Source organism: Ambystoma mexicanum, chromosome 1q, assembly GCF_040938575.1.
Source record: "Ambystoma mexicanum isolate Mex_15411 chromosome 1q, UKY_AmexF1_1, whole genome shotgun sequence".
NCBI lineage: Eukaryota > Metazoa > Chordata > Amphibia > Caudata > Ambystomatidae > Ambystoma > Ambystoma mexicanum.
The window spans coordinates 1503743467-1503757815 of record NC_090922.1 but is presented as its reverse complement, the minus strand read 5'-3'; the positions used below and the strand labels follow the sequence as shown (position 1 = coordinate 1503757815).

The 14349-nt window shown below is 51.5% G+C and overlaps 1 protein-coding gene and 1 pseudogene across 1 annotated transcript in view; one reads left to right on the top strand and one right to left on the bottom strand.

Moving 5' to 3' along the window:
- Positions 1-75: 75 nt before the first annotated feature.
- On the bottom strand, positions 76-1729 carry LOC138550400 (E3 ubiquitin-protein ligase PDZRN3 pseudogene; annotated as a pseudogene).
- A 34-nt stretch (positions 1730-1763) lies between these two features.
- Positions 1764-14349, top strand: part of ARTN (artemin) — a 181744-nt gene continuing 169158 nt past the window's right edge. The window contains exon 1 of the mRNA XM_069642405.1: positions 1764-3980. The gene's annotated coding sequence lies outside the window, so the exon portion shown is untranslated. The remainder of the gene's footprint in view (positions 3981-14349) is intronic.

Here is a 14349-nt window from a genome sequence, read left to right as displayed (position 1 = left end):
GATTGTTGACAGGATTTGAAAAGAGGCCTCCCATTTCTGGATATTCTTTTCCAAAGTAGGCCTCTTCGCCCTATCTTTCTCTTCTTCTTTTTTTTTTTTTTTTTTTTTTTTTTTTTTTTTTTTTTTTTTTTTTTTTTTTTTTGAAATACCAAAACCTAATTCTTCTTATTCCAATAGGCAAAACCTATCCATAAATGGCTTCTTCCAAATCTTTCTCTTATTTTTGCGCTCAATGCGCCATGCAATAGTCTTTTTTAAACTTCTATTCAATCATCCATGCGCGTGAACACTATGCGCTGCATGCTTTCAAATGTTTCACCAGTGCAAATTACTCACTTCCAATTACTGTTGACACGCATTGTATTTACCGACTACGGCATTCATCCATTGCAGCGCTTCAAATCCCTTACAATGGCAGAAGGCGCACTAGGGACGACGATAACTGGGCACTGAGGAGTACAGAATGCCGGCCCATGTTATAGTATGTCTTATAGCCATGCCAGGTGTGGTGTGCCATGCCGGGGGCTGCTTACCTTGCAGGGCGAGGCCAGGTTACGGGTTAGCGAGTCGAGGCGCTGGCTGTACTCGGTAAACCTCCTCTGGTAGCGCAGCGCCGTCATCTGCAGCTCGTTCTGCAGGGCGCAGAGGCACGACAGCAGCGACTGCTCCCGCTTGCCCGCCCGCAGCGCCTGCCTCTTCAGCTGGCCCTCCAGCCCCAGCACGCGGGCCTGCAGGGCGGCGCTGTGTGTCTGCAGGGCCGCGGTGCAGCGGTGGGCGCCCAGCCTGCGCTCGTGGTGGGTCAGCTCCAGGCCGCAGCCCTGCTGGCAGCGCCCGGCCGGCCGCTGCTCGCAAGCATCCCGCATGTGGGCCTCCACGTCCCGCAGGCTCAGCACCTGCCCGCAACCCGCGTGGCGGCACGCGGCCGGGGCATAGTCGCAGGCCTCCAGGTGCTCGGCCAGGTTCTGCAGCTTGACTATGTGCCCGCACCCGCGTGCCCGATGCTCGCGCTTGATGTCCAGCTTCTGGATGAGGCTCTTGAGGGGCAGGACATGGTTCAGCTCCTTGGCAGAGGGGCGCTGGCACTTTACGGGGCAACTGCCTTGCTGCACCACCCAGGGCAGGACGCAGCCCGCGCAGAAGACGTGGCCGCATGGGGTAGTCAGGGGGTCCTCCAAGACCCGGTTGCACAGGTTGCACTTGAGATCAGGGTCCACCTCCCCGCTGAAGCGCTCCAACTCAAAGCCCATGGTGGGCGGCGCGCGGGTCGGGGGCACTCACTGCTCCTGCAGTGGGCAGAGCCAGGGCCAGCAGCTTACACCATTATTCCCAAGCTCATCCAAGGGGGGGGGGGGGGCTGCAGCTGCCCGCGGGATAGCGCTGCGAACCAGAAGTGGCGCTCCGTCCTCAGACAGCCTCTAGCTTCTCCTTGAATAGCGCTGCGAACTGCTGCCCCGATAGCGCCTCACCTTGCTCCTTCTCCACAAACTGTTGCAATTGCACCGCCAGTCGATAGAGCTGTCGCTGTGATGGGAGCTAGGATTGCCCCTCCAATGCAGTCTGGGATGTCTCCTCTAGTGCTCCCTAAAGCTGCTGAACATCTAGCGCCAAGAGCTATTCCTTAGATAGCGACTGCTCATCCAATGGTGCCAAGAGCTGCTTCATTGCTAGCGCCTGGACATGCCCCTACACTCAGGCATGGAAGTGCTCCCCTGCTAGCGCCTCGATCTGCTCCTCCTATAGCTCCTGGGAGTGGGTGTCACAGGTCTGGGTGTCTCCTGCCGCCCCTCCCAGCCCACACCGCCTCCCAGAGGAGGGCTGGTCAGGTGACTTGGCCGGCTGGAACCTGACACCCCCACCCCTCCCAAGAGCAACGGCAGCATGAGCAGCCTTCCCCAGACCCAGAGGAGTATGGAGCTCAGAGTGGCAGCAGCTCATGGGGCAGCGAACAGCACGCGCTGCACCACCGCACAGCCTGCGCCCCCTCCGAGAACAGCCACTAGGCTGGCAGCCGCAGACGCCAGCGCCAGAGCAGAAGTAGCGCAAAGGGGCTGCGCTGCGCACCCCGCAGCCAGAAGCCACGGGGCAGCGAACAGCAGCGGCGGCACCACAGGAGCGCAGCTCTGCACCGGCCACAGCAGAGCAGTCAAATACAGCTCCACAGCAGACAACAGGAGCAGTGCCGCAGAGCCTGAGCAACAGCGGGGCAGAGACAGCTGGCCTGGGGCAGCGAGCAACACAGGCGCAGCGACAGCAGCGGCGCTAGCACTGGAGAAACGGGAACAGGGAAAGCAAGCAGGCAGCGCAGCGCAGACTTGGCAGCACACAGCAGCACCGGCAAAGTGAACAGCAGTTGCGCAAAAGCAGCGCGCTGCAGCGCTGCACCGGAGAAGCGCGCAGCAGCTCCGGCACCGGAGAAGCGCGCAGCAGCACCAGCACCGGCCGGAGTAGCGCAGCAGCTGCAGAACCACCGGAGAAGCGCGCAGCAGCCCCAGCACCGGCCGGAGAAGCGCGCAGCAGCTGCAGAACCACCGGAGAAGCGCGCAGCAGCCCTGCACCAGAGAAGCGCGCAGCAGCCCCAGCACCGGCCGGAGAAGCGCGTAGCAGCCCCAGCACCGGCTGGAGAAGCGCGCAGCAGCCCTGCACCGGAGAAGCGCACAGCGGCCCCGCACCGGAGAAGCGCACAGCAGCCCCGCACCAGAGAAGCGAGGCGCAGGGGCGGCGCAAAGAGTCCAGGGTGTCTGGGCTCGCAGCTTACCTCGGCACCCTGCTTTTCTGCTGTCATAGGCGCTGACCTGCACACACGAGTGTCATAGGGGCGGGAGCCGCTTCCCCGACTCGAGGCGCCTCAGGCACGCTGCAACCAAGGGTGCACGGATCAGAACAGGACCTCCTCGGCACCCAGGGGCGCACGGATCGCAGCAGGCGGCACCCAGCACCCAGGCGCGCACAGATCACAGCAAGCGGCACCCAGCACCCAGGGGCGCACGGATCGCAGAAGGAGGAATCTCAGCAGCACCCAAGGGTGCACGGATCAGAACAGAGCCCCCACAGCACACAGGGACGCACAGATCACAGCTCTGCACCCAGGGGCGCACGGATCGCAGCAGGCGGCACCCAGCACCCAGGCGCGCTCAGATCACAGCAAGCGGCACCCAGCACCCAGGGGCGCACGGATCAGAACAGGCGGCACCACAGAACTCAGGTGCGGACGGATCAGAACCCGGCCTCTTCAGAACCCGGGTGCGCGCGGATCACAGCTCTGCACCCGGGGGCGCACTGATCTCAGCAGGCGGAACCCAGCCTCCAGGGGCGCACAATCACACCAAGCGGCACCCAGCACCCAGGGGCGCACGGATCAGAACCCGGCCTCTTCAGAACCCGGGTGCGCACGGATCACAGGAGAGGGTCGCCTGCCCCTCGACACCCAAGGGTGTCAGGATCACAGCTGGGGGGCGCCTGCCTCTCAGCGCCCCGATCATAGCTAAGAGCACCTGCCTCCTGGCGCACACGGGCGCACGGATTACAGCCGAGGGTCACCGGCACCCAGGGGTGCCCGGATCACAGCAGTGGTCACCTGCCTCTCACCACCCAGAGGTGTCAAGATTACAGCTGGGGGGTCGACTGCCTGTAGGCGCGGATCGCAGCTGGGGGCGCCTACCTCTCAGAACGTGTCGGTATCACTGCAGGGGTGCCCTGCGTCTCGCCACCCAAGGGGCCCGGGGTCACAGCAGGGCCCCCGCTGCCCTCAAGCACCGGAGGTCGCGTGCATCCCTCTGGGGGGCTCTGCGATGTAAGGGCCGCCTCTCTAGATAAGGGTATATCGCTGTGCAGCCCAGGACTGTCCCTGGTGGGCCAGACTGTGGAGGGGGCAGGCCAGTGCCCGCTACTGGGCCCTCCCCGTCGCCTGTTGGATAACTCGTGGTGTTCTGTCTGTGAGGATTGAAAGCCGGGTCCGGCGGTCCCTGGAAGCAGCAGTCTGGGTGAGTCTCCCCTGCTTATATCACAGAGGACTGCCTTATTTACCCACTCCTTCTTTCGTTCTTTTCTTTTCTTTCTTTCTTTCTTTCTTTCTTTCTTTCTTTCTTTCTTTCTTTCTTTCTTTCTTTCTTTCTTTCTTTCTTACTTTTTTTCTTTCTTTCTTTCCCCTTTCCATTTCTTGTTCACACCCATTCATATTACAATTGCCAACAACAAAAGAGCGCAGCTTCAATTATGAGCCGCGCACAGCGCCTAGTCTCGCGGACAGGGCCGTGTGCGCTATACGAGGGTGATTATTAAAGTTACTTTTCCATCGATGCCGGATTTCTGAGCACAGAACACCCTATTCATGTGACCGCTGCGCTTTAATAATTCATAGGCGTTACTTTTAATCAACGGAATGGTACTCATGTTATCGGAAGGATGATATGAGGAGTCGGTCTTGCGTTGATTGTAACCTGTGAAATTCGAGCCCTCTGCTGTGCTCCGATCTGGGGTCTAGGCAATGCTGCCCCCTTCCCCTCTGGGGTTCGCGTGCTGGTGTTTTCACCATTTCATATTGACAGGTGTGTGTGGGGGGGGGGCTTATTACACAGGAAGGGTGTGCCACAAAACTCACAATCATATTTGACTTGAAGAGAAAACTGTACAATAATGTTGGAATGTCAGGTCACGGGGGTGCCCCGTGCTGGCGGGTGGCGGGGGGTGGGGGTGTGTGGAGGAGAGAGGCGGGGTGGGGGTGATTACAGCAGCTAGCGTTGTCAGGGCGGGGTGTGAAAAGGGGAAAGTGGGATCGGGCAATGAGGACAGGGCGACGAGTGAGAGGGCAGGTGAAAGGCGAGATCAATGTAAGTGAAACGCCTGGGGGTGAGAGGGATTAGGCGGAAAGGCTGTGGAGAAGAAACAGGGGAGAAAAGGAAGAGATGGCAAGCTGTGAGGGGGGGGGGGGGATAGACAGAACAGAACATGAAGGCGAGAGAAAGAGCGAATGGGAGGAAGGGGGTCCAGGGTCAGGAAAAAGAGAAAGCGAGAAGTGGAGAAGAGACAGGGGGAAGAGCTGGTCAGAGAAAGAGTGGAGAATGGAAGGCAAAATGAAGACATGCGAGGAATTAAAAGAGAGCGCTGGGGGAAAGGGCTGCTCGGGGGTCAGACCCAAGGGGTCCACGAGACACCGGCGGGGGGTTGGGAAGAGGGAAAGAGGGGCGACGGGAGAGGAGTGAAAGGGGCGCGAGGCAGCGAACCGCAGCGGGTGCGGATGGTGTAAAGGAGGACACGAGGAGAGGCGGAGAAATGAAGAGGGAGGCAATTATAGAGTGGAGGAGAGCGGCGCAGAGAGTGGGCGAGCGAGAGTGCAGAGAAAAACGAGGGGGCGAATCGGAGACAGAGACAGCCGGGCGCTAGGACCTGTGTTCGGGATACTTATGAACTCTTTGAAGCGCCTTGAACCGCCCTGAAGAGAAGAGGCGCTTGCTAGCAAGGCCCATGCCCTTTGATTCGTCAGGGGAGGTGGGAGTGAGCTGCATAAGAAGAACCGTGCAGGCTGGGCATTTTAACTCACCAAGGGCTTAGCTCTCCTGGTTTAGGGGCTTGCAAGAGCTCAGCTGGTCTTTGGTTCTTTGCCAAATGTAGCATGGCCTGGTATTTGCAAAAGGTTCCACACTCCCAACAAAGACGCCGACTCATGGCCCTGCAAAGTCACTTTGCTGCAAAAATGCCCTTTGCACCGTCCAACGCAGTGCAACGTGTATTTTTGCACTGCAAAGTGCGCTGGCAAAAAGACACGTTGCACTGCTCCATGAATCAGCGGGTTTGTTGCACCAGTGAAAAGTCACTTTGCACCGTGCAAAGCATTCCATGAATCAGGCCCTTTTTGTTTGTGCAGAATGTATTAGGTCTGGGTTTTTGTGGCGGCTAAGGGGGTTATAAAGTTTGCAAACGGTGAACAGGGTCAGATTTTTGTGAAGGTTATATATAGTTCTGTAGAAAGTTAGCAATTTCTCTTTCTTGGCAGGCTTTGCATTTGCAGGAGGTTAGCAGTCTCTGCTTTTGCAGAAGATTAGCAGTCCCTGCTTTTGCAGAAGGTTAACAGGCTCAGATTTTGCAGGAAGTTAGCAGGAGCGGTTTTTGTGGAAAGTTAGCTGGATTTGTATGTGCAGAAGGTTAGTAGGCTCTGCTTTTCAAGAGGTTTGCAGTTTTTTGTGAAAGGTTAGCAGGCTCAGTTTTTGCAGAAGGTTGGCAGACTTTGCTTTCACAGGAGGTTTGCTGTCTCTGTTTTTGCAGAAGACTAGGAGGTTGTTTTCTGTTGATGATTAGCAGGACCTGTTTTTGCAGAAGGTTATCTGGCTCTGTTTTTACAAAAGGTTAGCAGGCTCTGCTTTTGCAGGAGGTTACCAGGCTCTGTTTTGCAGAAGGCTAGCTGGATTTATATATGCAGAAGGTTTTGCCTCTGATTTTCCAAGAGGCACCATTCTCTGTTTTCGCAAGAAGGAAAGCTGGATTTGTACGTGCAGAAGGTTAGCACTATGCTTTTACAGAAGCTTAGCAGGCTCTGCTTTTTGCAGGAGGTTCGCAGGCTCTATTTTTGCAGAAGGAAAGCTGAATATGTATGTGCAGAAGGATAGCATGCTCGGCTTTACAGAAGATTAACAGGCTCTTCTTTTGCAGGAGGTTTGAAGTCCCTGTTTTTGCAGAAGACTGGAAGATTGATATTTTGTGGATGATTAGCAGGACCTGTTTTTGCAGAAGGTTAGCAAGCTCTGCTTTTACAGAAGGTTAGCAGGCTCTGCTTTTGCAGGAGGTTTGTAGGCCTGTTTTTGCAGAAGGTTAACTGGATTTGTATGTGCAGAAGGTTAGCAGGCTCTGCTTTTACAGAAGGTTAACAGTCTCTGCTTTTGCAGGAGTTTTGCAGTCCCTGCTTTTGTAGGAGGTTAGCAGCCTCGGCTTTTGCAGAAGGCGCCATTCTCTTTTTTTGCGGATGGAAAGCTGAATTTGTATTTGCAGAAGGTTAGCAGTCTCTGCTTTTACAGTAGATTAGCAGGCTCTGCTTTTTGTAGGAGGTTCACATGCTCTGTTTTTGCAGAAGGAAAGCTCGATTTGTATGTGCAAAAGGTTAGAAGGCTCTGCTTTTACAGAAGGTTTGCAGACTCTGCTTTTACAGAAGGTTAGCAGGCTCTGCTTTTGCAGGAGGTTTGCAGACTCTGCTTTTACAGAAGGTTAGCAGGCTCTGCTTTTGCAGGAGATTTGCAGTCTCTGTTTTTGCAGAAGGATTGGAGGTTGCTTTTTGTGGATGATTAGCAGGACCAGTTTTTGCAGGTTAGCAGGCTCTGTTTTTGCAAAACGTTAGCAGGCTCTGCTTTTGCATGAGGTTACCAGGCCCTGTTTTTGCAGGTTAGCTAGATTTGTATGTGCAGAAGGTTAGCAGGCTCTGCTTTTGCAGGAGGTTCGCATTCTCTGTTTTTGTAGAAGGAAAGCTGGATTTCTATGTGCAGAAGGTTAGCAGGCTCTGCTTTTACAGACGGTTAGCAGGCTCTGCTTTTGCAGGAGGTTTGTAGGCCCTGTTTTTGCAGAAGGTTAACTGGATTTGTATGTGCAGAAGGTTAGCAGGCTATGCTTTTACAGAAGGTTAGCAGTCTCTGCTTTTGCAGGAGGTTTGCAGTCCATGCTTTTGCAGAAGGTTAGCAGTCTCTGCTTTTACAGTAGATTAGCAGGCTCTGCTTTTTGTAGGAGGTTCGCATCCTCTGTTTTTGCAGAAGGAAAGCTCGATTTGTATGTGCAAAAGATTAGAAGGCTCTGCTTTTACAGAAGGTTCGCAGACTCTGCTTTTACAGAAGGTTAGCAGGCTCTGCTTTTGCAGGAGGTTAGTAGGCTCTGTTTTTGCAGAAGGTTAGCTGGCGCTGCTTTTGCAGGAGGTTTGCAGTCTCTGTTTTTGCAGAAGGCTTAGAGGTTGTTTTTTTGTGGATGATTAGCAGGACCCGTTTTTGCAGTTTAGCAGGCTCTGTTTTTGTAGAAGGTTAGCAGGCTCTGCTTTTGCAGGAGGTTTGCAGTCTCTGCTTTTGCATAAGGTTAGCTGGCTCTGCTTTTGCAGGAGATTTGCAGTCTCTGTTTTTGCAGAAGGCTTGGAGGTTGTTTTTTGTGGATGATTAGCAGGACCAGTTTTTGCAGGTTAGCAGGCTCTGTTTTTGCAAAACGTTAGCAGGCTCTGCTTTTGTATGAGGTTACCAGGCCCTGTTTTTGCAGAAGGTTAGCTAGATTTGTATGTGCAGAAGGTTAGCAGGCTCTGCTTTTACAGACGGTTAGCAGGCTCTGCTTTTGTGGAAGGTTTGCATGCTCTGTTTTTGCAAAAGGAAAGCTGGATATGTATGCGCAGAAGGTTAGCAGCCTCTGATTTTACAGAAGGCTAGCAGGCTCTGCTTTTGTAGGAGGTTTGCAGTCTCTGATATTGCAGAAGAATGGGAGGTTGTGGATGATTAACATGATCTGTTTTTGCAGAAGGTTAGCAGGCTCTGCTTTTACAGAAGGTTAGCAGGCTCTGCTTTTGCAGAAGTTTAGTAGGCTCTGTTTTTGCAGAAGGTTAGCCGAATTTGTATGTGCAGAAGCTTAGCAGGCTCTGCTTTTGCAGGAGGTTTGCATTCTCAGTTTTTGCAGAAGGCTGGGAGGTTGCTTTTTGTGGATGATTAGCAGGACCTGTTTTGGCAGAAGGTTAGCTGGCTCAGCTTTTGCAGGAGGTTAGCAGGCTCTGTTTTTGCAGAAGGTTAGCCGAATTTGTATGTGCAGACGGTTAGCAGGCTCTGCTTTTGCAGGAGGTTCGCATTCTCTGTTTTAGTGGAAGGCTGGGGGGTTGCTTTTTGTGGATGATTAGCAGGACCTATTTTGGCAGAAGGTTAGCTGGCTAAGCTTTTTCAGGAGGTTAGCAGGCTATGTTTTTGCAGAAGGTTAGCCGAATTTGTATGTGCTGAAGGTTATCAGGCTCTGATTTTGAAGGAGGTTCGCATTCTCTGTTTTTGCGGAAGGCTGGGAGGTTGCTCTTTGTGGATGATTAGCAGGACCTGTTTTGGCAGAAGGTTAGCTGGCTCATCTTTTGCAGCAGGTTAGCAGGCTCTGTTTTTGTAGAAGGTTAGCTGGATTTGCATGTGAAGAAGGTTAGCAGACTCTGCTTTTGTAGGAGGTTTGCAGTCTCTGTTTTTGCAGAAGGTTAGCTGGATTTGTATGTGCAGAAGTTTAACAGACTCTGCTTTTACATAAAGTAAGCAGGCTCTGCTTTTGCAGGAGGGTAGCAGGCTTTGTTTTTGCAGAAGGTTAGCAGGCTCTGCTTTTGAAGTAGGGTAGCAGGCTCTGTTTTTGCAGAAGGTTAGCTGAATTTGTATGTGCAGAAGGTTAGCAGGCTCTGCTTTTGCAGGAGGGTAGAGGCTGTGTTTTAGCAGAAGGTTAGCCGGCTCTGCTTTTACAGAAGTTTAGCAGGCTCTGCTTTTGCAGGAGGTTTGCCATCTCTGTTTTTGCAGAAGATTAGCTGGATTTGTATGTGCAGAAGGTTAGCAGACTCTGCTTTTTCAGAAGCTTAGCAGGCTCTGCTTTTGCAAGAGGGTAACAGGCTCTCTTTTTGCAGACGTTTAGCTGAATTTGTATGTGCAGAATGTTAGCAGCCTCTGCTTTTGTAGGAGGGTAGTAGGCTTTGTTTCTGCAGAAGGTTAGCAGGCTCTGCTTTTGCAGGAGGGTAGCAGGCTCTTTTTTGCTTATGGAAAGCTGGATTTCTATGTGCAGGAGGTTAGCAGGCTCTGCTTTTGCAGGAGGTTCGCATTCTCTGTTTTTGCAGAAGGCTGGGAGGTTGTTTTTTTGTGGACGGTGAGCAAGATCTATCACATTTTCATGTTTAAAATCTTAGCCAGTTCTGTTTTTGCAGAACATAAGCCGGATCTTTTTAGGTGTACACTCGTCAGGTTCTTTTTTGCTGAGGTTTTCTAGGTTCTAATTTTAGTGAAAGTTAGTGCAGTTTTTAGTAGAATGCTATCATGTTCTGAATTTTGTAAGCTGGGCAGGTTCCTGTTTTTGCACAGATGCTGCAATTTATTTTTTGCGCAAGGTTCTACTTTTGCAGAAGGTTAGCAGCTTCTATTTTATTCCAGCAGAAGTTCCGCTGGTTTTGTTTTAGAAATTATTGATCAGGGTTGAGATTATATGGACGTTTAGCAGGCATTGATTTCCAGAGTGGTAGCATGGTCTGTTTTTCCAGAATGTTAGTAGCTTCTGTGTTTGAATAATATTTTTGCAAAAGGTAAGAAAGGTTCTAACATTTATGGGAGGATTTCAGGTCTGGGTATTTACATATTTCTTGTTTTGCAGAAGACTGGCATTTTCTCATTTTGCATAATGTTTTGCAAAGTGTTTGCAGCTTTTGTTTGGCAGAGGTTTAGCGGGATCTGTTTGTGGGGAGGAGGTATAGCTTTTTTTGGGGAATAGTATACTCTGTGTGGACGGTGAGCAGGTTCGTTTTTGAAGAAGACGAGCAGCTTCTTTTTTTAAAGCAGGGTTTGTTTTTGCGGAATGTGATCAGGTTGTTTTTTGTGTGGAAGTTGAACAGAGCCAGTTTTCAGAGGTCGCACCTTCTTTTTTAGTAAGTTAACTGTTTTGATTTTTGGAAGATTTGTGGGTGTGGGTCCTTGGATACACTTACCATGTTCTCTTTCTGGAATACTGGCAGGCCTTTTTGTGGAAGGTTGTCAGGATTTGTAATTTCAGAAGTTTAGCCCTTTCTACTTTTGCAAAAGGTTAGCGGTTTCTCTTTGTCGGGTAGGTGATCATGCTCTTTTTTGTGTAGGGTTTGCAGGTTCTGCCATTGCTTGAGGCTAGCATGCTCTGTTTCTGCAAAAACGTAGTAGGTTCTGCTATTGCGGGAGGCTACCAAGCTCTGTTTCTGCAAACACTTAGTAGGTTCTGTTATTGCGGGATGTTAGTAAGCTCTGTTCCTGCAAAAACATAGTAGGTTCTGTTATTACAGGAGGCCAGCATGCTCTGTTTCTGCAAAAACGTAGTAGGTTCTGCTATTGCGGGAGGCTACCAAGCTCTGTTTCTGCAAACACTTAGTAGGTTCTGTTATTACGGGAGGCTAGCAAGCTCTGTTTCTGCAAAAACCTAGTAGGTTCTGTTATTACAGGAGGCCAGCATGCTCTGTTTCTGCAAAAACGTAGTAGGTTCTGCTATTGCGGGAGGCTACCAAGCTTTGTTTCTGCAAACACTTAGTAGGTTCTGTTATTGCGGGATGTTAGCAAGCTCTGTTTCTGCAAAAACGTAGTAGGTTCTTTTATTGCGGGACGTTGGCATGCTCTGTTTCTGCAAAAACGTAGTAGGTTCTGTTATTATGGGAGGCTAGCAAGCTCTGTTTCTGCAAAAACCTAGTAAGTTCTGTTATTGCGGGATGCTAGCAAGCTCTGTTCCTGCAAAAACATAGTAGGTTCTGTTATTGCAGAAGGCTAGCAAACTCTGTTTTTGTACAAGGTTCACAGACTTTATTTTTGCAGAAGGATAGCACATCCCTTCATTGTGGAAAGTGAGCAGGTGCCATTTTTGCCGGTTCTATTTTTTCAAAAAAGTTAGCAGGTTCTGTTACTGTGGAAGGTTAGCAAGTTATGTTTTTTCAGAAGGTTTGCAAGCTCTATTTTTTTCAAGAATGTTTGCAGGCTCTGTTTTGGAAGATGGTCTGCAGGCTCTGTTTTTGCAGAAGGTTTGCCGCTTCTGGTTTTTTCAGAAGGCTATCCAGTTATTTTATTGCTGAAGGTTAGCAGGCTTTGTTTTTGTGGAAGGTTAGCAGGCTTTGTTTTTGTGGAAGGTTAGCAGGCTTTGTTTTTGCGGAAGGTTAGCAGGCTTTGTTTTTGTGGAAGGTTAGCAGGCTTTGTTTTTGCGGAAGTTTAGCAGGCTTTTTTTTTGCGGAAGGTTAGCAGGCTTTGTTTTTGCGGAAGGTTAGCAGGCTTTGTTTTTGCGGAAGGTTAGCTGGCTTTGTTTTTGCGGAAGGTTAGCAGGCTTTGTTTTTGTTGAAGGTTAGCAGGCTTTGTTTTTGCGGAAGGTTAGCAGGCTTTGTTTTTGCGGAAGGTTAGCAGGCTTTGTTTTTGCGGAAGGTTAGCAGGCTTTGTTTTTGCGGAAGGTTAGCAGGCTTTGTTTTTGCGGAAGGTTAGCAGGCTTTGTTTTTGTGGAAGGTTAGCAGGCTTTGTTTTTGCTGAAGGTTAGCAGGCTTTGTTTTTGCAGAAGGTTAGCAGGCTTTGTTTTTGCGGAAGGTTAGCAGGCTTTGTGTTTGCGGAAGGTTAGCAGGCTTTGTTTTTGCGGAAGGTTAGCAGGCTTTGTTTTTGCGGAAGGTTAGCAGGCTTTGTTTTTGCGGAAGGTTAGCAGGCTTTGTTTTTGCGGAAGGTTAGCAGGCTTTGTTTTTGCGGAAGGTTAGCAGGCTTTGTTTTTGCGGAAGGTTAGCAGGCTTTGTTTTTGCGGAAGGTTAGCTGGCTTTGTTTTTGCGGAAGGTTAGCAGGCTTTGTTTTTGCGGAAGGTTAGCAGGCTATTTGCGCTCGTGCGTTTGACTTTTTAGACCCTGATTCTTGGAAAAGTGTGCTTTTGTCCCGCAATGGCCACGTGCCGAGAACAACACTGCGGGGCTTGTGGCGCAGAAGAAAATCTGCATGCTCCACGTATTCATGGAAATATCCTTGCAGAACTACCCAATGCGCAGGCTGCGAGAGGAACGCCCATGACACGCGCACACACAAAGCCGTACAAATCATGGAGAGGGACCTTTGTGCAATCCTCCAATGTGAAATCAATGCACCCTGAAGAGACTTCCTGTGAACCCTCACAACCAAGCCAGCACCCCGGCTGGGGTGCATGGAGTCCCCCGCATCCACATGCAGCACCCCATCAACATGTGGAGCACTTAACGTAAAAGTTGACATTTGCCGGTAAAAATGTGTGTGAACCCTCGCAAAACACATCCCTGCACCCCGATACGCCGCTTGCACATATCCCTAAGTTTTATTGGAACCCTGATTGCGTGCACGCCCCCCTATATGCGTGCACGCCCCCCTATATCAGACATGTGATCTTACCTTTGCATGGTGAATCCCACGTGCAAGTGCCTGTATGCATGATTTAGAGTGACGGCTAGAATGAGGGCTTTGCGTGGTCTGATCCCTGCCGAGAGGTTGCGCAGTTGGATCCATGAATACATATCATTTTGCGCACTTGTGGGCGTGCATGGAACTGCCAGCAAGCCATCCCGCATGACGCACACATTTTCCCGGTTCTTTCATGTTTTCACCGTTCCGCCCCCTTTCAAGCCCTCTGCGTAAGCCACGCCCATGCACTGCGCGGTGTCTCGTGCAAGGCACTTGGCAGCTCGCAGAGTTGTAGAGTGAGAAGGATTTATCAATGTGAACTCCTGGTGACCTGCTGGGAAACAAGGGTCCAAGTCACTCAAAGGGGGGTGGAGGGGTCCAGACCGGTAGGAGCTCTCTGATTATCCATCAAGGTAGAGTGGTCAGCTGTGTCCTGATAAACAGAAATAACAACCCTGCGGCCATCACAAGTACCAGCCAAACGACTTGAGGGACCCCCTCGACCTCGCTAATGGGGGGTGGGTGGAGAGATCTGGAGGTCTCCATTTGGGCAAGCGGTGGTCCCACCAACAGCAGAAGGTGTCCACAACTGCCCGGCCTGTCTCAAGCAAGTGAAGAAGACGAGGGCAAGAGTCTCTTTGTTGACCACATCAGAGGCTACCAAGAGATTCAGAAGTACCATCTGCTGGGGATCGCTTAGGTCAAATCCGTGACCAAGACTTGCATGGTACCACCGTCTGATGCCACACCACCTTGCCAAGAGGAGAGAAACCTGGGAAGTCCAGTGTCTCAGTCTAGGGACCAGCGAGGTCACCGAGTGTTCATGGGCTTTCTCTAGCAAGCTTAGCTTTCTGGGGGTTCTAGGCTGCACTCGCCTAGTTGGGGTTCACCCATGTTTAGGGGAAGGCCGTGGGCAGCAGGGAAACATGCAGGTCCTGAGTGGGCATCAAGGGGCCTCTTTGACATGCTGTCATCAGAGGAGTGTACGAGTCAAGGGGGCAGTAACAGAGATAGGAGGGTGGGCTGCCCATCCTACTCTGATAGGGTACTGCCCCACGCAACTGCTGTGTGGGTGGGTGCCGCTGGTCTAAATCTGGAGTACAGTAGTGTCCCTGTGCCCACATGGCGGCCCCCGGCACCGTATGTGTGTGGGCATTACATCAGAGGCACTGACATTTCCCACGCGCTCGCCATTCCAGGAAACTCGTAAAGTCCTTTTATAAAGGAATGGCGTCCCAGCGGGGCGCGAGATGACGTTCCAGACGCCTGTGTACTCTCGCGCCTGCTC